At 37.0% G+C, this 27,266-nt stretch overlaps 1 long non-coding RNA gene across 1 annotated transcript; it reads left to right on the top strand.

The window, feature by feature from the left end:
- LOC110401760 lies at positions 333-26,976 on the top strand. The gene is made up of 3 exons (XR_002440574.1): positions 333-437; positions 17,698-17,819; positions 25,302-26,976. It is a non-coding gene; the product is annotated as an uncharacterized LOC110401760 (long non-coding RNA).

Here is a 27,266-nt window from a genome sequence, read left to right as displayed (position 1 = left end):
GGAAGTCCTAACCTAGTTAAATTTACAGCTGGGATGACAGGCCTAATCCTGCAACAACTACAAAGCCTGCACACACAAGTGAACTGATTTATGGTCTTCTGTGTATTCAATATAGAAAGTGTTGATTGTATATACTGTAACTGAAATGTATAGGTTCATCTCCACATGTGCCCAATCACTGTTCTGCTGTGAAGGGGTGGAGTGCAGAAGAACTGTTAGGTCTTGGCTTGTACTGGTGATTGAGAACCTGGTGAAGGGGTGTGGCTGCTCCAGGGGGAACCGGCAAATTGTTTGCAGGTGTCTTCCCCATGCCACTTGAAGGGGTGGAGCCACCCTGGGCTCGTAGAAGGGCCAGCCTGCAAGGGGAGTTGTGTCTGTTGGAGCTAGGGTGTTTTTAGTGTGTATGGTATAGTGTGGAAACCCTTTTCATCATTTAGGTGAGTTCTACTCTTTTTTTTTTTTGCGTGTATGATTTTTGGCTTACCTGTGAGTACTTTGCCTGGCATTACCAAGAATCCATTAGAAGTTATTTTGCCTTTTTGTCAGTAGAACAACTGAGATTGAGGCTTTTGTGTTCTAATGCTATCCTTCTATAAGAAAGTCTGAAGAGTTTGTATAGGTAAACTAGTTGTGGTTGGGTATTAAACTGTAGCATTTTTTTTTCTTTCAGTTATTACTCCCTTTAAAATTCTTCAAGTGAGACAAAGCAGGTCTCATTCTTTTCTTCCAGTTTAATTACATCAGCTGTAATGCTTTACTAATACATCTGTCTTATTCAGACAGGTATGTTTTTTTATAGTCTTGACTGATTTAGTGGTGTAAGTCAATCCTGAAATCAAATACAACTTCTGGATTTGTTGTTGTTGGGTGGGTGGTTTTTTTTTTTTTTTTTTTTTTACTAAAATAAGGTGCGGGATATGGTATGTTCTTTCTACTCATTAGGCTATGCAAGGAATGTTTGAACTAGGAAAGCAAGTTACTGTTCTGACACTAAAAATTGAAGTCTTCCATAGTCACTTGTCAATTGGAGTACATGTTTCTTAGTGGTGTTCCAGAAGCCAAGAGACTGAAGGGTGAAATATAGAAGAAGCATAACTTGGGTTCTTGCTTTTCTTACAGCAGTTATGTATTCACTGTTGCTTGCTAATGTGCTTTCAAAAATGAAACTAAGTGGGCCTGTGTGCTGATGCATTCAGCCAAGTGTCCAGTTAGTGCAAATATTATGTAATAATAGTAATAACTTGAGTAATCCCAGACACACGTTCTGGCATGATGGCTATTTATTTACATACTAAAGTTTCAGAAAAAGTGAAATTCACTTGTGAGAAAACCTGAACTACACTCAAAGTTAATTTTAGCAGTCACAGGGAAGAAAAAACTGTTCCGAATGATGCACTTCATAGTATAGGAGATCTGATATATTGGATGTATTTTTTTAGTGTTTGGAAGTCATACAAATTTTATTGCTTAAATATCAGCAGCAGCTGGTAAATTGTAATGCTAGTGTGCTGATATATATTGCTATGAAAATTATTAAAATAGAAGTAAAATACATTTAAAAAACAACCATAGGAAGTGATTTTTATCTCTGTAAGGCACAAAGAAGCAGTTTGCAAGAGAAAAATCCCTTGTAAATTGTTATTGGGATCTGCTGGATTCAAAATTACTGACTTGCTTCATTTAAAACCAATATATTTTTTTTAATTAAAAAGACCTCTGAAATTCAACAAAATTGTAATCCTGACTGAATATAAACTCATCTGTTTGAAAGACTGATGTAATAATTCAGTTGAGGAGCGGGAGAGCTGAAGGTTTTGCTTTTGCTTTTGATTTTTTTTCCTATAAACTACTAGGAAAAGCAACTAGTAACTTCTTGCTGTACTGAGAAAAGTCTTTAAGTTTTATGACAGGTCTCAAAACAAAGTGTTTTCTGATGCAGCTGAGAAGAGTTAAGAGAATTATTTATGCGGTGATTTTTTTTTTCCTAATAAGAGCATACAGGAAGCATGGTATGTGTTTATAAGAAAAGAAATATCTAGGAAAGATAACAAATTTCTTTATTGCTTTTGTGTATGCCCAGTTCAGATCTATTTTCCTGAAATTGTTGTGCTACCAATAACACAACTGGATTCGTTTGTGTAATTTTAGTAAATCAGTATGAATTTTATTTCACAAATTCAGTATTACTCCTGTCAGGTTTTTTTTGACAATGTAGGAAAAACACATTTAAGATTTCTTCAAAGACTTTTTTTTTGGAAAAAGCATTTTCAGCATTTATAGCCTTCTTAAGTGGGCCTGCTGCTTGGCTTTGCATCCATTACAGTTTGAATTTTCATATCATATATTCTAATTCTTCTCAATGCAAGATTTAATTGTTCCTGTGCTTCCTCTAGATCTTGTTCTAGTGGATTGATAAAACAGTAGATGATCTTCTTATAACTCTGATGTATTGATTGGATTATCAAGTCCTGGATTCTTTTAGGTCTCATTTTCTCAGCCACTTTTTTGCTTTTTTTCTCTGGATAGAGTTCCTCAGTAAGTATCTGCTACCTATTGCTAGGCCAACTGACTTTTTAAAAGCAGATAATGCAAAATAGCTGAGTAAATATTTATATTAGTAATACTGCAGTACTTTACATCTGAGTTCATAATCTTATACACATTAAAGGAAAAATGCTGTTTCTGAATGGAGAAACAGAGTTCAATGAACAGAGAACATGGTGTTCAGTATCAGGCACAGATCCCAATGGACTTACTGTGCTTCACTGCGGAGTTCAGCTGCTGAAAGCAAGTGCCAAAAATGTCCTGCCCTTCTGTTTAAAAAATGAAAATGCCCACATCATAACAAGATTAAATGTAGGTCTTGTCCAATGCAGAGGTCTGTGTTTTAATTCTGAACGTATAGAGAAATTTACTTCTGTGCTGCATCAGATAGAACTCCTGTGGGTGACTGGGATAGTTTCTCCCCTTTTCCTTTCTTTTTCCTGTTGAGTGCAGTTTACCATGGGTTTCTATTTGATACAACATACTCCTGAAGCCTGTGCAAGTCTTTTTCTAAGTTCTGTTTGAGTACTTGAAATAAGGTCTGCAGCTCACTTCTCTCTGCTTTGCCTAAGTGAAGAAGGAACCAGTATGCTTACAGGAGTGACCTTCTTACTCTGTTATTTCCACAAGTGAATGTACCTGATCTTGTTCTGAACTGGTTCCTAGTCCTCAGTAGCCTATCAGTCACTTTTAGTTAAGAGTTTCAAGCCTGACACCTCTAACTCTCACCAATAGCTTCACTTTTAATCGAGCAAATGATGTTATTTTTGTTATGATGAAATGGGAACATTCTAAAAATAATGAGAGGGAAGACTCTTCAAAAATCATTAAAATGAAGACGTTTGAATGGCAAGTGTTTTAGCAAGAAGTATATTGAACCTTCTAGGATAGCAGGCAGGCTTCTTCACTAGGTCTGTTATTGCACATGAAACCCATCAAAGGGATTATACCTGCGTTTGGAGATGATATTTCTGTAAATCCTTCCTGACTCAAAAAATGAATTACTTCATCTGATTAACTATAGCAGCAGTATATAGACTTTTAGATGTAGAGGTATTTCTGTGATACCTGATTACAAAGGAGTTTAGTTTAATTCGGGGCATCTGCATGTACCAGGGTAGAATATTCCTGCACTTCCTCTGTGCTGAGAGCACAGCTAGACCAGAGTCAGTCAGTTTAGGGAGTGAAAATGGCAGAAAATGTACCCAAGTGCGTATTCAAAAGGACCAGCACAGGCTAAGCACAGTGTATGAGAGTGGGGCAGTGGTGGCTCTTGGACCACATGAGGATGCTGTGGGCTCTGTTAAGTCTTGTGGGTGCTCCTGGAGCAGAACATGTATTTCTGGCACCACTGCGATAAAACTTGATTTTTTGCCATATATCAGACCCCTGCACAAGGCTATATCCTTCCATGAGATTCCCGTCTAGCACACTCAGGCTGAGGTAAATTCATTTCTCTTACTGAAAATAAGTAGCATACTAAATATTGTTGCAAACTAATAATGAGCAATTATGCCATGTGATTTTTCTGATTTTTTGGTTGAAGATGTTCAAGAGATTTTCCTGTTTTTCAGGAAAAAATGTATTTAACTGCAATATAACTATTTTATTTCCTAAAGCCAGCAAAAAATAACCTGAACTTTATTGCAGTTTCATATATTTAATATGGATACATAGTAATATGACAACACTATCCTCTAGTGGCAGTATGTGTTAACACGTCTCTATCTACATCAGTCTGAGTTTGTGTGCTGGGAAGATGGAATGTTAACCACATCAGTATTTATACATTCAGAGTTTAGTTTTACACAACATAACAAGAAATAAATAACCGAATGCTGCGTACAGTGTAATGATAATGTCTACATCGACAGCCAAGATCAGCTGCACCATGTATATTTTCACGTGACTGTGAAACAGGGTGTATATCTGATTTCTTGTAACTGGATCATCAGAATTCTGAGGTTCTCTTCCGATGTGGCAGCTTTCTTTTCATTCTTTGAGTGCATCATTTTTCTGTGGTAAGATTACCAGTAGGTTTTTAGTCTACACTAAAAGCTACTAATGGCTACGTTAAAATCTAACTCTCATGGTGAGCATGCCTAGATTGGGTATCCACAAGCACGTATAGCATCCTGATTTTTAAGTTTGATATTTCAAACACCTTGTGTATAGCTGAAGGGAGAGCAAGGGAAACTGTGTAAGAATGAACTTGGAGTTCAAAACATCAGTTGTTTCAAAATTGCCCTCTAAAAGGAGCAGTCCAGAGTGAAAGTGTATTTATTTTTTGCAGAGGTAGAGGTTACAAAAAATAAACCTTTTGCACGTCCTCTGGAAGTCTGGAAAGTTATCTATGTTAAATTTCTATGATCTAGAGTCTTTTTAAAAATATTTGACGCATCAGAAAATTTGTCTAAATATTTCATAATATATTTGGGGAATGAAGTGGTTATGATAATCCTTATTCATGTATGCCCCATGTATATGCAAGGCAAAGCAGGAGACAGAAAAGACCCAGTTCAACACAACTCTTATCTGTTCATACCCAGTGATCCCTGGAAATAACAATCAGAACAAGTGGGAATTAGCATATTGATATTTTTACTGTTGTGATTTTTCTTTCGAAGACTTACAGCCAGCTCCCTTGTGTAACAATTCCAGTTAAAGGGTAGCATAGTTAGCTTAGCAGTGCTTTCATTTCTCTTCTCTTTAGCTAGACAGTTATCAAACGTGTTTTAGTATATGGGCTTGTACATTTTAAATACTACTGCTTAGTACACCATGAAGTATAACCATTGGTTGCTAAAGATTAGCTGTACTGACTTTGATATGAATTTCTGCAAACTGCTTGTACTCTATAAATGCATTTAATTCACAAGTGGATTTGCTCCTGTTGTGTCAAGCTGTTTTTCTGTTAGTCTGTACAAATTGTTTGAGGTAAATATTTTAATTTTCATGTGATTGGAATTTAAAAACCAAAAGGGAAAGTAAAAACATAGAAATGCAGTATTTATTTTCTTAGCATTCAATTTATATTGCGAAATGTTTGCTTCTTTTTTCCCCTGAGATCTGTCCTTTGAGCAAAGGAGATACTTGATCCGCACAGTTCATGAGCACAGTGACGGATGAGTCATTGTCCTGTCCTCTTGGTTTTACAATCCCCTCAAGCACTGTCTGCTATAATGGTATAAACTGCAGTCGGTTCCAGTGTGAAAAACACAATTATTGTTCTGTAGCTACATTTACATTGTTGTGAATTGTAACTGGCAAATGATCCTTTCTGATGAGACAACAGCTATTTTTCAAGTGTCACTGAAACTCCTAGTAATGTAAATAGTGTTCTGCTAAGGGTCAGGTGTAATCATGCAATGAATAGTGTTACTTAAAAAATGTCCTGTGAAGAGATCAGGTGTTACTAGGTGTGAAAGATGCTATTCAGTGACTAGTAGTGACTTACAAAGCTTGTTGCTTCTGATTCAGTGGTTTAATTTTGGTTCACATTGCTTGTGACTAAATAAATACAGGCAGATTGCAGAACTGTATGTGTCCAGTCCCCTCAAAACTTTGCTAATGATGGAAAGCACTGACCAGTAATTTTGGTGACAGTGTTTGTTACCAGTGCTTGAATGGCAAATGAAGACTTTGTCCTTTTTCTTCTACAAGTTGTTCCCTGGAACTTCTCTGAAATCTGAGCACTGTCAGTGAGAAATACATAAATGTCTCAGAATAGCTACTTAGGCTTTGTGTTCTGTGTATAAATTATGCAATAAGAAATACAATGAAGGGAAAGTAGCAACTATATGCCCAGGCAGCAATGCTTATGTGCATCTTAAAAAAAGGAACTGTTCTGGGGGAAATACTTATGCACTTCAGTGAAAATGAGCTGTATGTTAGTGACAGGCTACAATCTGCTTCAGTGAAGACAGGCTGAACATAATGGTACTTGTGGATGGAAACTACTATACTGTGCATACTAGGCAAAGTTTAGAATATATTTACTGACACAATATAGATACAAAGTAGTGATTTAACAGTGGCTTAATATTTGAGATGGCTGGGTACACCTGGTTATGCCCTGCACAGAGGGTAGGGTCTCCTAAACAGGAGACCATGCTGTGAAGTCATGAGGGTCAGAGTGGACCCCATTGTTTCCAGATGCCTTGAACCACAGAGGTGAGGAGCCTAGGTGGGTTGGATCCACTCTCAGTCGTGGACTTGGTCATCAGTTTGTGCACATACATACTCTTAGACGTAATCTAAGATATAATCTCAGCAAAGCTGACAAAGCTTACAATCAGTTTAAGGTGTTTTAGGCTTTGTCAGCCTGAGATCTAAATTAGTCACTTACTGAGGATCTATATCAACAAAGTATCTTGGCAGTAAGAACTACACCTGTGTGGAGATCCTGTACCCTTAGAGGTATCCCTACTCAAGGGGAGATCCTGTCATGCAGCCCACTGCTGTGTAGGAGAGCCCAAAGGGGCTCTTGGGCAGCTCACTGTTTATGGGGTTAGATGATTGACTCATAGTCATTGGTTGCATTTTAGGTGCATGCTCAATTGGCTCTCAGCTGTTGAACCAGGTGTCTGCTATCAGCTCTTTCAGTCCCCCAGTTTGAGACAGATTTGTGGTCATTAATCTGTTTTAGTGAGCGTGTTATCACTACTGTTACTTGCTGTCCTCCAGTACAAGGCCAGGGCAAAGGGAGGGAGTGAAGGAAGGGGAGGGATATGTAGGGGAGCGCGCTGTCACAGTACCTTAAATACAAATACAGGATTTTAGGAGTTACTTTGAAACACTTGAAAACATTGTATTTGGCTGTGAAGTGTTGTAGTGTAAAAATGGCTTAGTATTTAGGATTCTAGTGCAGTTTTTTCAGTGTATCTCTGTAGTATAGAATAGATATTAGAAGAACTCTGTAATAAACATGGATTTCCTCATCTATATCATGTTTTAAATTGAGGCATGACTGTTAGCTCTGCAGAACTGAATTAGCAGGAGAAATAGCACAGCCAAACAATAGCCAAAGCTCCTTTGATAGTGCCTTTCTTTGCTGACCTACAACACAGTTAATTTATGTACTCATTTAATATCTGGGATGTCTGTTGAGATGTGCAAGATGAGTGCAGTAATGGCAGCATGTTCTAAAGAATTACAGGAAATAAAAATCATCACACATAGTTTGCACAGGTCACTGAAGAGCTATGCCATGTGTGGGTAGTTGTTGTGTGCTAATGGCCTGGGGAATGTGAACTTAGAGTCGAGCAGAGGCACCCTCTATTTCCAGTAATAACCATACAAACCAGCCCCTGTTACTGGTAGTGCAACTGCAGATTATGTGCAATGATTGGAACATTAGAGCTTTCATATGGTGAATATGTCACTTCACAATTGTCTTCACTGTATTCAGTTCATTAGATCAGGTGCTCCTCCGTATGAATTAGGATGGCATGTTTCCCTGGACAAAGCCAAAAAAAAAAAAAGAGTCCTATTGCATTGGTTAAGAAACTGCGCAGGCAAAATGTCTTTTTTTTTTCCTGGTTGCTGACTAAAAACAGAAGAGAAATTCAATATGTGACAGTAAAAAGAAGAAACAAATACATTGGAGAGATTGATTTGGATTTGTGCAGGCTGCTTTTTCACTGCATTTCAATTATGCCAGTGGGAAGCATGTGTTCTTTCTCTCTCTTTGCTGATACTGTCCTGTACATCTGGAAGCAATTGGTCTTAAGAAAAGGCCCTGACATCTCCAGTTAGAGAAAGCAGGCCAACAGTATTAGGCAGAGCTGTGACAACAAATCTGGTAGCCTGTCTTCACTGATTTCAGTTGCTGTCGTATTAACTTTAATACAAATTTTCAGTACCAGTTCACTCTTATGTGTATTACTGTCTGAGCTAAATACCTGGAAAGTATTAAGAATTACTTTTCAATATAAATCAAATACACATCATACAAACTTGCCAGGAATTTGAGTAGAAGCAGGTGCGTGATAGCCCTAAAATTTTTTCAGGTTGAAAAAAGTATGGATGTGAAGTACACTCTTTATCATGTAGCACTGCAGAAAGCAGAATCCTCTGCCAAGTTGAATTTCTAGTTGACTGAATAAAAGTGTCTTGTGACTTCCTGTAATACGAACAGAAGAAAGCGCGTTTACTAAAAAGCTAGAGACCAAAGATTTGGTAGTTAAATACCGTATTTGATGCTATATTTTTCATACCAATTGATTTTGGAAAATGAAACAGTATTCAATATTCAACTTAATGTGATTTGTGAGGAAAAAGTCCCACACAGTTCTTCACTTTGCACTCTTAAAACAGTGATCCTAGATATGAAATAAATCAGAAATTGCATTCTGAATAGGATAGCTCCTCTTGCATTCAACACAGACATAAGGTAGACAGACACTGATTATATCCTAATGAAGAGGTTCCAAATCTTAAATGAGGAAAAGGAAATTTTTGAGTTGTGAGGCTGAAATATAAGCAATGTCCGTATCTCTTCCTTTTTTTAAAGAAAAAAAAAAAAAAACAATATTGCATATTATTAATGGTATAAAATGAGAAAACTACTAGTTTATGACCAAGAACAACTGAAGGCCAGAACATGGATGCTTACTTCCATTAAAAAAATCATAGTCCTATGCTCTGAATTAGGTTTATGTATAGGAGTAAGTGCTCAGCACTTGGGGAGTTAAAAAAAAAAAAAAAAAGTTCATGATCTGGCTCTGGGAGCCATTTACTATTAAATTTCAAGTCTCACATTCTAAACTGAGGTCTTCTAGAAGCAAGAAGGGAATTGTTCAGCTTGTAAATGACACAATTTCTGGGTGCATATTTCTTTATTGGCTTTCTCTGAGGCATTAGTTGCCAGATACGCTTGGAAGGACATAGTACTAAAGTGTTCAGTGGATTGGTTTGGCATGGCATTGGTTTGGCATTCTGTTTTTCTATTTTAATAAGTTCCCAAATCAAACAGATGTGAAATAATAATAAAATCCTAAATAAAGAAAGAGTCATAAATGTTTTGGTCAAAATATCCTGTAACCAAAGTATTAGCAGAAAGAGGAGCCAAAGTGCTTTTCCAGGAAGTGTCATTTTCTGTATTAGAGCAGCTCTCTACTGGGAAACAGTGCTACAGGTCCAATTGCTTTAAGTGTAATAAGCAATTTACCTAACTAAAATAGTGGTACAGTTTTATAGTAGTCTAAAATCATGCTAATTCTTAAGTCTCCTGACTGTCTCTGTTCTCTTTGGGACCAAATACCTATTCTTCATTGACATATAAAAATCTCTAAAAATCTCTGAAAAAAACGATCATTTAATTCCACCTCCTTCTTTATAGCTTGAGATTGCTAATTCCCTATATACATGAGTAATATTAGTCAAATGTTATGCTTCCAAAAATATTTTGGAATTAATAATCTTATGCAGTTTTTGTGCTTGCTTGTTTAATTTAGTTCTAAAGCAAATACATTGCTACTAATATTTTTGACTAGATTAAAAAACAAGCACGGGATTGTCTTAACAGTTCCTTCATTAAATGTCTATTGTTTCTAATATCACTATTTTCAATAATTTACTACTCAGAAGACATTTTAAGTATGTGGTTTGAGAAACATGGAATGCAGTGAGTGTGTTATTAATCATACTTCTTTCAGAGAATAAAAAACATGACTGTAATTTATCTGTTAATCACAACATTCTTCGATTTCTCTGTTACCTACCAAACTATTTCTTATGCCTGGACTCAAGCATGGTGACTTTCTTTTTTTATCCTCAAGAAGTGTCTCAGACCGTTTTTCTGCCAAATCAGTGTGTTTTAGCACCTTACATTCTGTTCTTTAAAATCATTAAAAAGGGTGAGCTACTAAGCCAGTTCCCCCTAAGGATTTGAGAATGTGACTCTGTAATCTCATGTAAAGAGGTATTAACAATATTAGTCACAGTACTCTGCTTTTACTGTGCTCTTGACCAGTCCCTAATGTAGTAGTTGCTGCACAAGCAGAAGTCTCACTGGCATTAGTAAATTTAGTAAATTGTTCTATGAAATGATTGAGTTTTGTAGAACAGTGCTACTATTACTTATGGCATCAGTTATTTTTTTAACACAACTCTCGCATGCACTAGCGGGGAAAAATAATCACCTGAAAAAAACAAAGCTTGCAATCTTGAATCAGCTATGTTTTATGATAGGGAGGCCTGAGTAGGGACCGGGGGAGGATTTGGAGCATCTGGGCTTTATAGCTATAAATAACATAATTTTTTGTGAGTACTGCTTGTGTGAGAATTATATGATAAAGCCACTGAAACAGTGTTTCATAACACTTAATGATACTGGATGGGTTTTCTTGGCAAGTGACCAGCAGGGAGATACTGAGAAGTTTCAGGTTTTAAATGCACACTTGAGTCAGCATTTGAATTGTTACAAGTCCAACTCCCTTGTGGTGAGCAGGGACACCTACAGCTCCATCAGGTGCTCAGAGCCCCATCCAGCCTGACCTTGGGTGTCTGCAGGGATGGGACATCCACCACCAGTCTGGGCAACCTGTGCTAGTGCCTCACTAATGTTATCATAGGTAACTTTCTCTTATGTCCCACCCTCAGTGTTTTTTTTTTTGAATACTCAAGATTTTTATTAAGTTTAACATCATTTGAAGATTTTGTAAATTAAGTGCTTTTCTTCAGTTGTATGTTTGCTGCTTAAGTTCTTTACTGATTTGAGTGAAATGCGGAAACTTAATTTGTATTACAAGAATTGTCAACTGGGTGATAGAATGGTTTGAGTTTGAAGGGACCTTTAAGATCATCTAGTTCCAACTCCCCTGTTATGGGCAGGGACACCTCCCAGTAGATCACGTTCCTCCAACTCCCATCCAGACTCAAGAGTGGGAGCATCCTCAGCCTTTCTGGGCAACCTGTTCCAGTGTCTCACCACTCTCACAGTAAAGAATTTCTTCCTAATACCTGATCTAAATCTCCCCCTTTTCAGTTTAAAGCCATTTAGTTCTGTTGCTACATGTGTTTATAGAAAGTCCCTCTCTAGCTTTTCTGTAGACGTACTGGAAGTTCCAGTACTTCATGGTACTGGAAGGCTGATGGAAACTATAGATCATAGATATATAAAGATTTAAAATATTTAGAGCATTTAAATACCTATTTCTTCTAACTTAAAATTTAAAGCATTTAGGAACTAGTAACCTAGTAATCTTAATAGTCCAGATATGTGCACCTATGACTTGTTTAACACTTCATATTTTTTGTTCCAGATTTAAGTGTTTCAGATTCCAATTAGATTACATCTGATGGGTTGCTGGTTGGTCCAAATGATCTTAGTGGTCTTTTCCAATGTTAATGATTTTCTGATTCTCTGATAATTTTCCATCTGAACTCTTCTAAAATTCTGTTGGAAACGTATTAACAATTTAATAACAGGAATTTTTAAGAAATAATAACAAAAATATTTTTGTAGTTACATGCAGTGCAAACTCTAGGAGTGAAGTCCAATACATTCAAACTGATTTTCAGTATTAGATGCTAAACAGTGTTTCCTAATGCCTTTATAAGCACATAAATCAAATTGCTGACTATCTTCCAAAAAAGTTCAAGTTGCTTTTGTTTTGGAATCTTAATGTAATTAGAAATGCAACTTCCAGGCACTTGTGGGTGATTTGCAGTGAGTTTTAATAGTTCACTTGATCTGTAAATGAAGTCTGGAAGTGGCTCATGAATTCTTTAAGTCCTCACCTCCAGTATGTTTACAGAAATTCCTTACATTGAGCATTTCATTCTGCTATGGTATCAGTGAGCTCCTGGATACAAGCATGCATCCTGTGTGACAGTCAGAACCAGATGGATGTGTATATCATACCTGTTTCCCACTCATCTCATTGCATTGGAAGGAAACTCCAAGGCACGGGCAGGAAGCTTTCAGTTCAGACAGTTTACCAACCTGAGTTGCTGGGGAGTAGGATGGCAGGGCATACTGCACTTTCCTTTTCAGCATCATGAGACATGACAATTCAGTTCTGCTATGTTTTAAAATACAGACCTCCTTCCAGACTGCTGCAGAGTAATATCTTGGGGACAAAAATAGAACATATTTACTGATGTATTTTCCAACCTTGAAAATTTTAGTGAAGATTTTAGAATTACCAATGCCTTATTTTTTTTTTTCAGAGTTATCTTAGTTTTTCAGGTTGATGAGTTAGAGTTTGAGACTAGTAATAGGTATAGATATAGGTTGCAGTGAGCTTCAAGGAAAGGTGACAGGCTGCAGCATAGGCTTGTCAGGTGAGTATCGTGCAGTTTTGAAGTAATCCTTTGTTCTTGAGCATCTTCAGATCTCTTTCAATCCAGTGTGAGTGGATGTTTTCAGGAGTTCAGTTTTAATGTTGAGCTGATTGTGCTTTCTTTTCTACAGTGTTTGTTTTCTTTTTTGCTGCAAAGGAACGTTAATAGTAGAACTAGCAAAGAGAACTAAGCAGTACAAGGGGGCAAATGAGGATAAAGGCCCTGTACTGCAGAGTGCTGAACATGTTTTGAGGTGTTTACTGCCATTAACTCCTGTTGACTCCTACTCTGCATGCAAAGAGGGTGAATTAAAAGAATGTGTGTATGTGCATGTGTGTGGAATCAAAGAACCTTATTTAACCTATCTCTGGGTAATAGCCAAGTGCTTTAAGTCAAGACAACAGTCAGATGCTTTGGGGTATGAAAGGTGCTTAATGCAGAAGAAAAAAGGGAATATAGCTGCTTTGGTTTTGATCTTGCTCATGTGATAAAAGTTCCAGTGGCTTACAGTCCTTCTGGCAGGTCCAAAGACCTGCCCTAATTATATTTATATGAAGTTTACTAAATATTTCAGTATTATTAATAATGGCAAGTTCTGGACTCATTAAAGGTGGGAAATCAGTAGGATTAATTTGCTTCAGCTTTTATTTGCCAAGAAAGCATTTTCCCAGCATTATTCTTTCTCCATATATTTTGGCTTTGTAATTGTGGATCAAAGCATACCCAGCTTTGGTTGTATTAAGTGAATCTAACTGAAATAGAAACGCAGAAATCCATTTTCTGCCAGAAAATGTAACTGGAGAAGTCACGATTGAGTTCAGCTTATTAAATCTGTTTACTCAGTGTGCCTAAGTCTTTTTGGAATTTAAAAAAAACAAAACACATGGATGTGCTTGGGCACTAGGATATGACAAGTAGTACATTTTTAAAGAAATATTCCTGGGAAACAGGTTTGAGAAACATTGTCAATATAGTACAAAAAACAAGACCTAATAAATACATTGCCTGGAATAATATCCGGCTCTATCCAATGAAAATTATTCTGAAATTGTGAACTGCAAAGCTTTACGCTTTACATTCATGTGAGTGTAAGAATTCCATCTAGTCCCAAATCCTGATTCTGGAGATTGCTGCTATTTTTGTGCTTTCAAAAGAAGGTGGAGAATTTTACAGGAAACTGCTGTGGTCTGGCCTTGGTCTTTTCCTGATCTCTAATTGTTAGACTGGTTCAAGTTTTAGTAGCTGTTTCCACAAAATGGATAGAACTAATTTATACTGATTGTGAACATTCACTGTATTTACTGTAAGTTCTGAACCTCATTTACTTCATGTCATTTAGAATATTAGGTCAACTAATCAACAAATGAGACCAAAGCTCTATCTAGCTTAATATTGCTCCTCACCTCCTGTGGAGAGTTTTGTTAAGCCCTACTATTTGCAAGGTAAGGGAGAACACATTTTCTGTTGACCTTCCTAAAATCATTAGTGACATTAGTAATTGCAATACTGACATCAGTTATCTCTTGTTTTCTGTCATATTTATTTTTCAGTGGAGCATTTTAGTGCGTTTGCTTCTCTTTTATGGAAGTTGTTACATAGTTACGTTGTAGTCACCTTTCCTATAGTTTTGTAGAATCCGTAGTTTACTTTAGAAACTAAAATTGTAAGGTTTTTTTACTTTTTTCGGAGCTAGGATGTCAGAATTAAATACTTGGTAGATCTGGGAACATGGTAGGTCTATGTCTCAGAATTATTTTCTATCATTTTCCTAATTGTTTGTTGTTTACATTTTTTTAATCCTTTTAACTGTTGTTTTCAAAATATCATCCATAATGACTCCAAGACCACCTTCCAGTATGCTAATAGTGATAATCTTTTTACATGTGCTCCTCTTATATATTGCGCAGCCTTAATTTATTTTATGAATCCATTATCCATTTTATAGGTGCTGGAAAGATGATCTTGGATAGACTAAAGGTCACACTATTCTAGTTTCCTGATGCAACGCTGGCAAAGATGAAATGCTGTGAGGGGAAAAGCAACAGCATCAAAACAGGGGAATCACATATTGTTACTTTGTCAGAATATATTCCCTAGCTCCAGCATTTTGTAGCTCAGGAAATTCCAGAGTTAGAGATGCTGTCTTTGTAGTTAATGAATTTTATTTCCTGTTGCTCAGTGTGGTATGATTCTTCTGCAAATGCTAGCAGAAAGTTTTTAGATTTGACTCTCCTTACTAATTTTTATCATGAATAATATTTTCTATTTTATCCATATGCTGTTGGTTTGACTGAAATAATTATGCCAACTAGTATTCATCGAACACTTAATTTCATGTATACACTGTTAATTGATCGCTCCATTTTTTTTTTTTTGGTCAGGTCAAATGTAGTTTATGCTTTTTCCAATTGTTTTTTAAAATCCCAAACTGTTTAATTTTCTCCTTTGGCATATTAATATTTTTTTCATGCAAGGTAGCGAGCTCTTATTTGAGGAAGAGATCAATGGAATCTGTTCCATCCTTTCACTTTTTTAAGCCAAAGCATGCTGCTGACAAAGCTGCAGAAATTCATGGTTATTCCAAATGCATTCTCTCCCAGCTGCAACAGTTTAATTCACTATTTTTTGAGGAGATATGAATAGGGATAAAAGCGGGAAGAACTGATAAGTGCTTTAATTTTCAGTCATTCTACTTAACCCTTTATTACATTCACGCAGGGTTTTTTGGGAAAGTATTGACCTTAAGTAAATGATCTTTAACTGAAGAACTGTCTGAAAACATGAGTCCCCTGCCTAGTGTTACATGCAGGATTAGAACCCACATTACTGAAATTAATGAAAGCTTCTGCTTTCATTAGCAGAACATAGGACGCCACTGTGTAGCTGGGTGCACTGCAATATTAAGAAAAAAAGAATCATTTGGAGTGTTTTTGTGTGTGATTAAGCAGAGAAACCAGAACTCTAGCACTGCTTATGTTTTCAGTGCTATTTGTTGAAGTGCTAAATTCCTAATGCGCATTGCAGGTTCTTAAAGGTCATATTATTTGCAACTAGAAATAAAGGCATATCATTATTCATTTGAACAATTTAATATTGACTGTGGCTTATGGAAAGAGCAGACTCTACCCTTTGTGGGGAAAAGGAATAAGCTGCAGTTACTTGCACTTTTCTCCTCTTATTTCCTATTATCCAATAATCTCTTTGAAGAAGAGTCTCCAATTTTCTGTTCTCCCTTCTAAGCCTGGTACTTGCCCTAAATATTTATTTATTTGCAAAATAGGCTCATGTAGGCATCCTTGAGATTGTTAGGATAACAATAACAGCTGTCAGCACTGTTCACCTTGTTTTCCTTCTGTGGTTCTAATTTTTGAAATCTCCTTGGTGTTTAACATCAGCTAACCTTAGAAACAGGAGTGTTGGGCTTTTTGGTGCTCTGCTAGAAGGAATGGTAATAAAATATACCTTTGTCTCGTAATTTAAAAATAGCTCATGCCAATGAGTCTAATCTCATAGTAGCAAGTGGTTGGTAGTTGTTTCACTTCAAGGGTGTTTGCTTCTTGAACTTGCTGAGGTGGAACAGGCTCCTTTCTCATCAGTCTCGGAGGATTTGCTTATTTCTCAGCATTATTCCACTGCTATCTGCTGAACTATCTTGCTTTGTTTTCTCAACACAGACTCAAACTGTTTGACAGGTTTCACCTCTGTGTTCTTGACTCCTAAGAATTTCTTTTGTCTCTTAATGGAGGCCAGATGGTCTTTCACTCATCACATCACTCCAGATTGTTCTTAATACGGCAGGAAAGTTCCTGTTCTCTTGCACTGCACTGTCTGTTCAGCAGTGGTAGTTTTCATGGCCACAGAGTACTCACTCCTTCATGACATGGTGCACTCTTTGAGAATTAGCTGTCTCATCATTCCTCCACTTTCATTTCTAAAACTATGCTCCATCCCCCTTAAGAATTCTTAGACCAGTTCCATTTGCTGGGAGACTTCTGTAGTGAAGAGAACAATATTTTACTAAGTACTAGTATTAGATGATCTGTCCTCCGTAGTCTTCGAAGAATGCAAGCTTTGGTGGTGTGCCATTCATTTTAAGTTCCTGATTTGCTTCCTTCCAGCCAGGAAACACATAATAGATCTGGGATCTCCTTATTTTCTACATTCTGTATTCAGTTTCTAGGATGAGTATCTAGCTGCTGAAGGAAATTATTGACGTAACTGGTGAGCTAGGCATTCTGGCTTAGAAATATCTAGCAATTCAAGTACTTAAGAGGAAGTATATGAGTACTTCAGAAAGAATGAAATGCCGTTTATCAGCCCTAATTAATTACTGAAAAGGATAGATGGTAGTGCCTATAGTTAATATTCTGTATGATGATGTTACTGTGAATGCTTTGGAGACAGTTCTGCAGGGCATGTACTGATGCTCTTGTCTCTTAAGCATAATGGAATTTCTGTGTAACAGCTTAGTGACATGGCTAAGACACGCATATATACATTTTGTACAGTGTGTCAGTGAGTGAGTAGCTAAATAGCATGAGGATGCTGTCTCTGATATTGTAGACAAGGAAAAAGCCTGTAGCTTAGGAAACGTTGTTTGTGTAAACAAAGAGGTAGGTGTTGAGCTGAAATCAGGATGTATGGTGGGGCTGCCTAAGGGGAAGGGAAGAACGTTCTGTTGAAGTTCTCTGATAGTAAGAATGCTCTGAGTTGGCTGATTCCAGTGGCTGCTGAAAAACTCATTTTATGCCTCACACTTTTGATTGTGCCCACTACCCTATTAGTTGTGGACAAATAAGAAAGAGGGCACTGTGCTGGGGTTACAGCCCAGGAAGAAAAATTCTCATTGCATTTTTCTTAAAGAACTGCAGGTGTCACTAAAAATCGTGAAGACAATTCCATTCTCTGGAAGACAAGACACTAACAAAATCTGGGGAAGTGGTGAAGAAGAATCCTTCTCCAGTTGCTGAGTGTGATGAACCAATGTAAGAAAACAGGTCATGTCATAGGACATAAGAATATATCTAGTTTGAGAAAAGACAAAGGAAGTATCTTGATAAGTATATTCTAAATGCTGTGATACCAGGTGTTGTAGAGAATGTAAGACAGTCTTGCAATAGTTTTCCATTCACTTTGTTATCTTTTAGTTTTCCACCTTTCAGTGTTGATATGTGAAGTTTCATTCTTGACTGAGACAAAAAATATGGAAGTATTTGCAGTCAGTGATCTGTCACAGTGTCAAACTATCAAATATTTATTAAGACAATTACTGATGGGCAAATATTATTTTCTTAAACAATAGGAAATGATTGCTGCTGTCTTTAACACCAACAGCATCTTTCTCACTTTTTTGCCTATTAAGGAATAAAAAGTAAATAAATACCTGTTTATTGTGGGGGGAAAAAGTCAAGTGGGAAGAAGAGGAAGGGAGGGACTAGGACACAGACACCAGCAAGATAAACCAGAAATGTTGGTGTGTCTCATTCTATACAATGTAGTTCAGTGTTGTTGAGCAAGGGACTGTTGACTTTTGCCTCTGAATGACGAATAAATGATGGATTGTTTTAGAAAAGCTGTCTTTCCATCATCAAATTACTGCTGGTTGCCTAAACTTCAATTTTCAGGACAAGTATGATTTGCATGTAATTATAAGACTTCCACTGCCAGAGCTGGAGGAGACACTGACAGTTCATGTGTATGCAGAAACAGAGTGAGGGCTGACATTAGGATTGAATGGAAGAAACTCTGAGATGGCTGTAGTGGGAAGAGCAAATACACTTGTCAAACATCTGTGGCAAATATGAATTAAAATCACAAATGTGTTAAAAAGTACTTTGTAAAATTTATTACTTCGCTTTTTTATGTCCTGCTGTTGGCAGAGTAAGTACAGAGAGTTAATTCTATAAACATTTCTCATCTTTGTCTTGCTAGCTCGTTCTAATGCAGCAGTGATCTCCAGCACCATCTTCTCAGAGTCTTTCGAAGGCTTATCCCATGCTGAATTCAGCTTCAGCAGGAAACAGCAGTGAAAACAAAAAGAGCATTTTTCCATTTGAATTTCCCCTTTTCCGAAGTTATCTCTACCTTGTTTAAACATCTCCAGCAGGTGTCTGAAGAACTAACACTTTCTCATTTTGTAATTTTTTTGAAAAGGTTTCAGTTTTCTCCAATCAAACAACTCCAAGCAAATGACTTCAATTTTCTTCAATCTTTTGTATTGTTCCAAAGCAATGAAGTGTTGTAAGCATCTGTCTTTTCCTACCAGAAAAGGCTTTACCCAGAGCTTTCCAACTTTCATTTTTCACTTCATCTGTATTGGCTGAAGCCCAAATTAAACAAGGAGGAGTTTGGCACTATGCTGAAGGTTTTGAACGGCACTCACCACCTTTTCTTCCATTGCTACATTTACAGTAGCGATCAGAAACACAAGGCTTTCTTTGTGTTTCTTTGCTACGAATTCCTATCAAACAGTGTTGCAGACAAAATCATTCTTGGCACTTAACTGCCAACATTTCATTAGCTGATGCCTGTCATATTATCACAGACTCATTTCAGTCTCTCTTGTAATGTCATATTGTACCCTTAACTGTGGTTTTTATTACCTGTCTTCGATACTTTTGTCTCTCAGCCAAATATCTCTTGAAGAATTGAACATAGTAATCAGTGATTGACTGCATCATCAGTAAACTTTACAGTTTGTTCTTCACCTTTTTCCTCTGCTGTACTAGATGTTCAGTTTGATAACCTTCTGCACAAGTTGTGAGACTCACTACTTTTTCAAACTATATCAGTGAGTTTTGTGTTACACTTACATAAATTCTGTTCCAGTTGGGACTTTCTTAGATCTCATATTTTGTGTTTTGCCCTGATAATGAAACTGATCTGAGGGCTTTCTACACCTAGTTCATTTCAGTATTTGATTCTTTATGTATTGGGTATCCAGCACAACAGAAGAACACATCTCAGATAGTTTTGATTATGACAATGTTATGTCATAATGAAATATTTTATAACATAGTCCAAAGATCTTTTAAAAATAAGTAAAAAACCCAATAAAGCACAAATACTTTCCCTATATATGAATGTCTTTCACTGATTGGCAACTACATTCTGGTCTGTTCATGCAAGAGTCTTGCAAGTACTATCTTATTTAAGAATCTGTTGTGCTGCCTGGGGTGTTGGAAGACATTGTGTATGTACTCATAGTAGCAGGAGTGTATCCATAATGTACATATGTGCTCGTTACGTTCTTGTGTTATATGAGAAATAGCTACGCAGGATATATATAAATAATTGAGAACAAAGACAAACTTTGCAAGTACCTGTCTGGATCGAATGTACCATTGTGTACAGAAATATCAGCTAGCGTGACCATTTACAAATCTGGGTGAGTGGTAAGAGGATTTCTTTTATTGTGTGTATATCAGTAATTTTGTTGTTAGTCCCTCCCCTTCGTAAGCCCCACAAGACTGGCTTCTTGCCTTTAATGAGATATGAAACACTTATTTTAAAGGTGAAAGTTAAAATATTATTCTATGATAAACTGAAGATCTGGCAGAAAAGAAACCAAAGAAAATAATCAAGCACCAATGGAAACACAGAATAATGTACACATAGAGACTAGGATGTATTCAAAATCAGAATTAACTAAAATATCAATCTAAACTTGTAATTTCTGCCACAGATTCTTATGTGAGATTTTGACCACCTTTTGAGAAGACAAGGCTTTTAGAAAACATGAGACTCTCCCAGATGAAGACACTTCTTTAATGTTGTTGCACAGATGTTCCATTGGTTTCTTAAGTTGTTGATCTAGAAATATTTCTTATTCCACTAAAATAATGTATGTGGTAGAACTGTGAAGCATCTCTACTTCCTGCTTCAAGACAGGAGGCTTCAGAAGACTGAGCTTTCTTAAGAATGCAGAGTCATAGGAGAGGATTATTCTCCTTAAGTGTGCCAGAGGGAGAAAGGGGAAAATGGTCATTTAGTCTAAAGTTCAGTTATGTCCTAGAATAGGACAAGAAGGAATGGTTTTAAGCTCAAGGAGGGAAAGTTTATATTGGATGTCAGAAGGAAGTTCTTTACAGAGAGAGTGGTGGAGAGCTGGAACAGGCTGCCCGGAGAGGTTGTGAATGCTCTGTCCGTGCAGGTGTTCAAGATCAGGTTGGATGGGGGCCCTGGGCAACCTGGTCTAGTACCAGACTTGGAGGTTGGTGGCCCTGCCTGGGGAAGGGGAGTTGCATATCCTTGGGGATATCCAACCAAGGATCCTTGGGGTCCCTTCCAACCTGAGCTGTTCTATGATTCTATGATTGGTTTAGCACAGTGGATGGCATGACTTATTTCTTCTTATTGCCTTTCAGTTGTGAAAAGTAGAGTCTTGGTGTTCTACTCCTGAATATATGTTTTGTCTAAGCATTTTAAGGAGATACTCAGGAATTTATTGATTATAAATTCTGTACTGAACAGTAAACATACTGCCTTGCCTCCTTTATGCTTTGCTTTCTAGCTTCAATTTGTGCCCTATCTCTGTTATACAATGTCATCCCAGAAATAGCTGCACTTCATTGAGAGTGAGCTTCGAATACAAAGTCAGGTTATATCTCTGTGTATCCTATTGACTTATCTGAAAATGTGGAATCCTGTTGGAGAACAGCAAGTTCATGTTTATAATGTCATTGCTATGTTTTACTTTGAGGTTGTGTCCTGAACTACTGTACAACACAATTTAATTACCGTTAATTTTCTAGAATTTTCCTTAACTGTCTTGTCTCAGGTTATTCCAGAGTCAACATCTGTGTTCTTCCTTTAAATCCTCATTTAAGGGAAACTGGCTCACTTGGCAGGCAGAGTTACTGGGACAAATATAACTGGACCTCAATGTAATTCCCTCATGGGCAGATACAGGATGACATTTTTTTTTCTGCTGTTTGTTGTTTGGTGGAAGATTATCTCTTGCAAGGCCAGGTTGAGTATTGCTTATGTTATGAAGCTTATATACTGTGGAAAACAATAGAAATACATGAAGCCTGTGAAATAAAGAATCTATTATGCTTTTGCATCTGTAATATTCCATTGGTCTGGGACATAACCATTTGATTTTGGCGTTGTACTCATGTTTGTGCCAATAAATAAGATGGCTAAAAGTCGAGAGAATTACTGTCTCATAATCAAGCCCATCATTTAAAGTGTGTACACAGAAATGGGCCTAGAGACTGGAATTCTTGCCAAAACCCCAGAACCAAAAAAGAACATCAAGACTTTCTAAAATGTTCCTGTAAGACATTTACTAATGTTTATATAATTCTTAGTCTGTCTCTTCCACTGCTGCTTTCTGTTGTTTGGGAGCATAAGGTGATGGATTTCCTGGAAGTCAGGGAAAGCTTCTGGAGAAGCAGAGAGGAGCAATACCTCTTTTCACCTTAATGTCATTATAATCTTAACTTTCCTCAAAGGATTCTTGAGGGTACCCCTCTGGGCCTCAGCAGTCTGTGGAGTGCTGATTAAGCAGGCTCCCATTTGTTTTTAATAGTCTCAGATTTCCCTCTCTGAGTGCCATGGCATGTTAGGAGGGTCTGTGGCTATTAAGTTTTTAAATCTTTTTCTGAAATGTATTTATTAGATAATGCACAGAATGTCCATGATCATATAAATGTTTATGTATAAACTAATATTGTATTGCTGCGTTTACTTGTTGCTAAGAACTGTTCAGTCTAGTCTGTAGGGATATAATAAGAATACACATCCACAAATCCATGGAGATTGTGCCTAATAGGAGCATCCACATCAAGGTCTGGAAATACAAATACCAGGTATTTACTAACACATTGTCACTGGGTTCCAGTCAGACTGTAGATGTATCACATGCGCATAAATCCTTGCAGCTGACAGCATATATCTGCCATTGAAAATCAGACCCCAAATCTTATCTGTTGCGTATTTCCAGGTTGCTTCCATAAGAAGTGTCAATAAAGGTCTTTTTTAGATTAATTACAGAAATTACCTAGTAGGTATGAATCTTCTTTCTAACTTTTTGTGAGAAATCTGAACTTATAATTAACTTGGATGAGGCAAAAACAATAGTTGAAGAATTAAACTGACCTCCACTACATTCTTTTTACTGGCTTCTGTATCTTTCTCAAATGAAAAACAAACAAATCTTAACAGACAGTCCACACAATTGGTGCACAGATGGTACAGAGCAAAACCAGATTCCTGTGCAGAACTGCAAAGCTTTCATCCCATGCAGTTTCTACAGCAATACAGATTTTACCCATCCATCTGAGCTGTTAAGTTTCATGCACTGAGTGTGAGACTCATAGATTTGGCTCCTGCATCAACGCACCCCCACAAACAGGGGTATGTCTTACATACTTTCCTAGCACTGTGCCAGAATCTTTCTCCTACTCCGTGACCTGATATACCAGCTGCATTTGGTTGGCAGCTCCTTTTGCATCCTGCATCCCAGTGCACTGGTCTGTTGCATGGAACAGTCTGCTGGGCTACATGTCAACCAGTCCTTACTGAGGTTTTGGGCTCCAAGCAACCTCTGCTTGCTGGCACATTTCCTGGCTGCACCATGGCAATCATAGAATCACAGAATCACTTGAGTTGGAAGGGACCCTTAAAGGTCATCCGGTCCAACTCCTTGCAATGAACAGGGGGAAATCTACAGCTCCATCAGGTTCTCAAAGCCCTGTCCAGCCTGGCCTTGGGTGTCTCCAGGGACAGGACATCCCCCACCTCTCTGGGCAACCTCTGCCAATGCCTCACCACTTTATTGGATATAAGGAAGAAGTATTTTTTACAGTTTAAATTCCCCTTTCTTAGTTAGAAACCATTTCCAGTGCTGGCCTCTTCCCAACCAGATATGTCTCTTGCACAGGGCCAGTCTACAATTCTATCTTATTCATTACAAAAGAAGAAACATGAGAAGACTGAGCCATTTCTAAACTAAATTATGCAAAGCTACAGTCAATTTTGTTTGCCAAAGTGTGATGATTTGAAAAATTTGTTTGCATATGTCTTTCAGCCTGTATCAAATATTCTGGAAAGTCATCTGTTCCTTCAAAGATCTTTTTGGTCCTCTATCGTGTCTAAATAAATGGATTTGAGGACTCCCATTTAATGGACTTCTGAGATATCTTTGTCTGGTTTTATACAGAAATTCATCGAATTTTCATTATTTTTCAAACAGAGAATATTTCATTTTGTTTCATGACTCGTGCTGGCACAGCTTGATAAATTTTTGCCTATTTCAGGCCTGGCTCTGCCATATTTCATTAGACAAAGCTGCCACCAAAGCTTGATGGGAGATTTGTCCAAGTAAAGGCTCTATGGTTTGACATGTGGTTTTTTTTACTGTCTTTCTTGTTAATGTCTTTCATTTGAACTGGAACATAGATAATTATATTCTATATCAGAAACAACAACTTTGTTTTTTTATAAATAAAATATTTGTTTTACTATGCAAAGCCTGGAAACACCTTCAAAGAGGTGATTTTAGTATCTTATAATTTTCTGTACACCATAAACGGTTACTTGGAATGTGTTTCTAGTTGTCTGCCCTAAAAGGAAAAAAATACTGACCAAAAGAATTTAAAGTGCTTAAGAGTTTTAACCACAGAGGATACACAGAGAGGCTAGAATGGCACATGGTGCTGAGCCCGTCAGATTCTTAAAATACCAACAATTTGGTGGTCTATAATCCTGTCACTCTTTTCGTATATCTGAAAAAAGCCAAACGCTTACCATCCTTATTAATTGAAACTTGAGCTTTCAGGCAAGATATTTGATTTTTTCCAATATCAGTGTTAGAAAATTGAGGAGGACTACTTTCTAAACAAACCTGGTGAAATGTTATGAGAAGATTTTGCAAAGCAGTCTACTCGGAAACGTTCTCTTGTGTTTTGTGTTATTCACAATTTTCTTCTCCCATTTGTATTCTTGAGGAATTTTCTTTACAAGTTTCATATTTTGAAGCCCATGTGGATCAATCCTTTATTTATGACTTGATTCCATTAAATTATTTTGTGATCTGATGATCAGATCCAGAGAAAAACTGAGAATAAATCAATAAATGTTAGTGCTCAGGATTTCTCAGCATTAGACCTCCTTGAAAGAGTTAGTCATGTTGAACCATGGTTTTTTAGCAAAAGCAGATGAGCTTTATATATGAAGTGGTACAAAAATATATGAAGCATAAGCACGAACATTTCAAATTAAAATGTTTTCCAGTATTTTCTGTGAAGGATGAGACACAAAATTCAAAAAAAAAAAATTCTTGTTTTAAAATCTGAGAATAGAAAGACTTTAAACCAGAAATTATGGTGCTAACTAGCATGTAACCTATGTTCTACAAACTTGAATACATTCTAGACTGAACCAAATCTTTATCATTGTCATCTTACAATGATGTATTTGCATATTTTATTCAGTGACATTTGATTGTCTTTTCTCTATAGATTTTCTACAAGCAAAAGAATGTGTGGAGATCATCTGGACAGATGAAACAGGAAATGGCAAAGACTAATGAATCTGTGAATCTTGCTTATTGGGCCACACGTGGCTTGTTATTTCTATGTGTGAGATGAGTTTTTCTTCTCATCTTCAATGGTAGTGACAGTAGAGAAAGGACCAAGACGTTCTGAGCTGCTGCCCAGACAGCTGCCTGATAGCTGATAGCTTTTCAGTATAACCAGATTATCTTTGATGCAAACCTTTCTTAGCTTCTTTCATGGAATAAATGGCAGCGAGGTAGGTGTTTCTGTGGGCAGAAGACAAATGAAAAGAAATTACCTATATGGTATTTTTCTGCTACATAGGATGTGCTTATGTATGTCCTGAAATGTGAATGTAGGAAAAGAATTGTTGATAGTTTATGGAACATGCTGGGTATGTTTGATCCTGAGAATAAGGTCATTTTACTGAGGTGTATCTCAGCACATACTGAAATTTTCCTTATGAATTTTCTTCATCTGACAACGAGATATATAGGAGAATGAAAACGCATGCCCTTCCACCACATAGGAAGAAGAATATCCTTGGTTTGGCACAGTGTACTTATGATTTCATCTTTGCCGTGATATGTAAGAGGTTCTGTTGACCTTGATCACCAAAACAAGAAGTAACAAACATCACTGAAGTCTGACTATAAATTCCTATATGCAAACCATTTATGTATTTCATCTTTGTAAATACTACCAGACTTGTATCTAGCAGGATAGCTGAGAAACCAGTGTCTCTCACCCATACTTTATTGCTGTGTTTATATTTGTTGCTTGACGCATCATAAATTCCATACAATACAACCTGTCTGCACTGTAATGTGATATCCCTGTGACTTCTGCTCCCTAACTGCAGAAATGGATGTTCCTTCTTCATTTCTGGATTAGTAAGCTTTCAGAAAAGGTATAATCTTGTAACTGGTCATAAGCTCTTGTCATGTAGCATATGTTGTACAAAGTCTCTTGGGTCTCTCTCCCAGATACTTTTTGAATGATTATTTCCTTTAGCCTGCGTTTTTCCAGTATGAATTGAGTTTTGGGTGATATCCAAAGCCCGCTGAGGTCAGAAGAATGTCTCCAAAGCCCACTGAAGTCAATAGCATTTGTTCCTTTGTTTTCTCTCTTCAGGAGCCAAGCTCTGCACACCTTATTGCTTTAACAAGAACTGCGTACAAGTAAAGCAAGCAGCCTTGGGTTCCACAGTCTGGTATTTTCAGACTCTTCTGTATTGTATTTCACTCTTTTCTCTAGCATTCATAATGATCCAGTATCATTTATAAGTATAAGTGCTGTTTATCTGTCATCACGGATATCTAATGGAAATCCAAAGTAATACTGAGTGAACTCTGCTGTAGACTGCCTTTGCTCCTTTCCAGACTTGATATATGTTCTTCCATTACTTTTAGTTTCAGTATTTAATTGCCTTGCAGTTCATAAGGTTTCATTTGGGACAGTGTGAATCATTTGTGGGTAGAGTTTTGAAAGACGTAATCAGATACGAAGTTCAGTTACGGTTTTATGCTGTGTACAATAACTTTGCCCAGATACGGGAAAGCACTTTAACATGTGCTTGAGTCTATCCCAATTAAGAAAAGCAAGTAATGTATTTGCCTAAGTGGGAATTTAGTCTCAATAAAAGCTAAGCAAAAGTTTATATTTATTCCGAGTAAGGAAATCTTTTGAAATTACATATTTTATGTATTATATCTACAAGATGAAGGGTTACTATTTTGCAAAGCAGGCACCTGTAAATGCTATTGTATTTGCCTTATGTGACAAGGTTTTGGTAGTAGGGAAGTACAGGCATTGCAGATTTGAAAATCTCCCAAAACACATTGAAAAGAGAAGTGTTTGGAGAGGAGACATTTCTTTCTTTCTGTGCAGAGTGCAAGGTGGGTAATCTCCACAAATCAAGAGCCTTTC

This window comes from Numida meleagris, chromosome 6 (genome assembly GCF_002078875.1).
Source record: "Numida meleagris isolate 19003 breed g44 Domestic line chromosome 6, NumMel1.0, whole genome shotgun sequence".
Lineage (NCBI taxonomy): Eukaryota > Metazoa > Chordata > Aves > Galliformes > Numididae > Numida > Numida meleagris.
The sequence above is the reverse complement of the archived record's forward strand: the minus strand, read 5'-3'. Positions and strand labels throughout refer to the sequence as shown.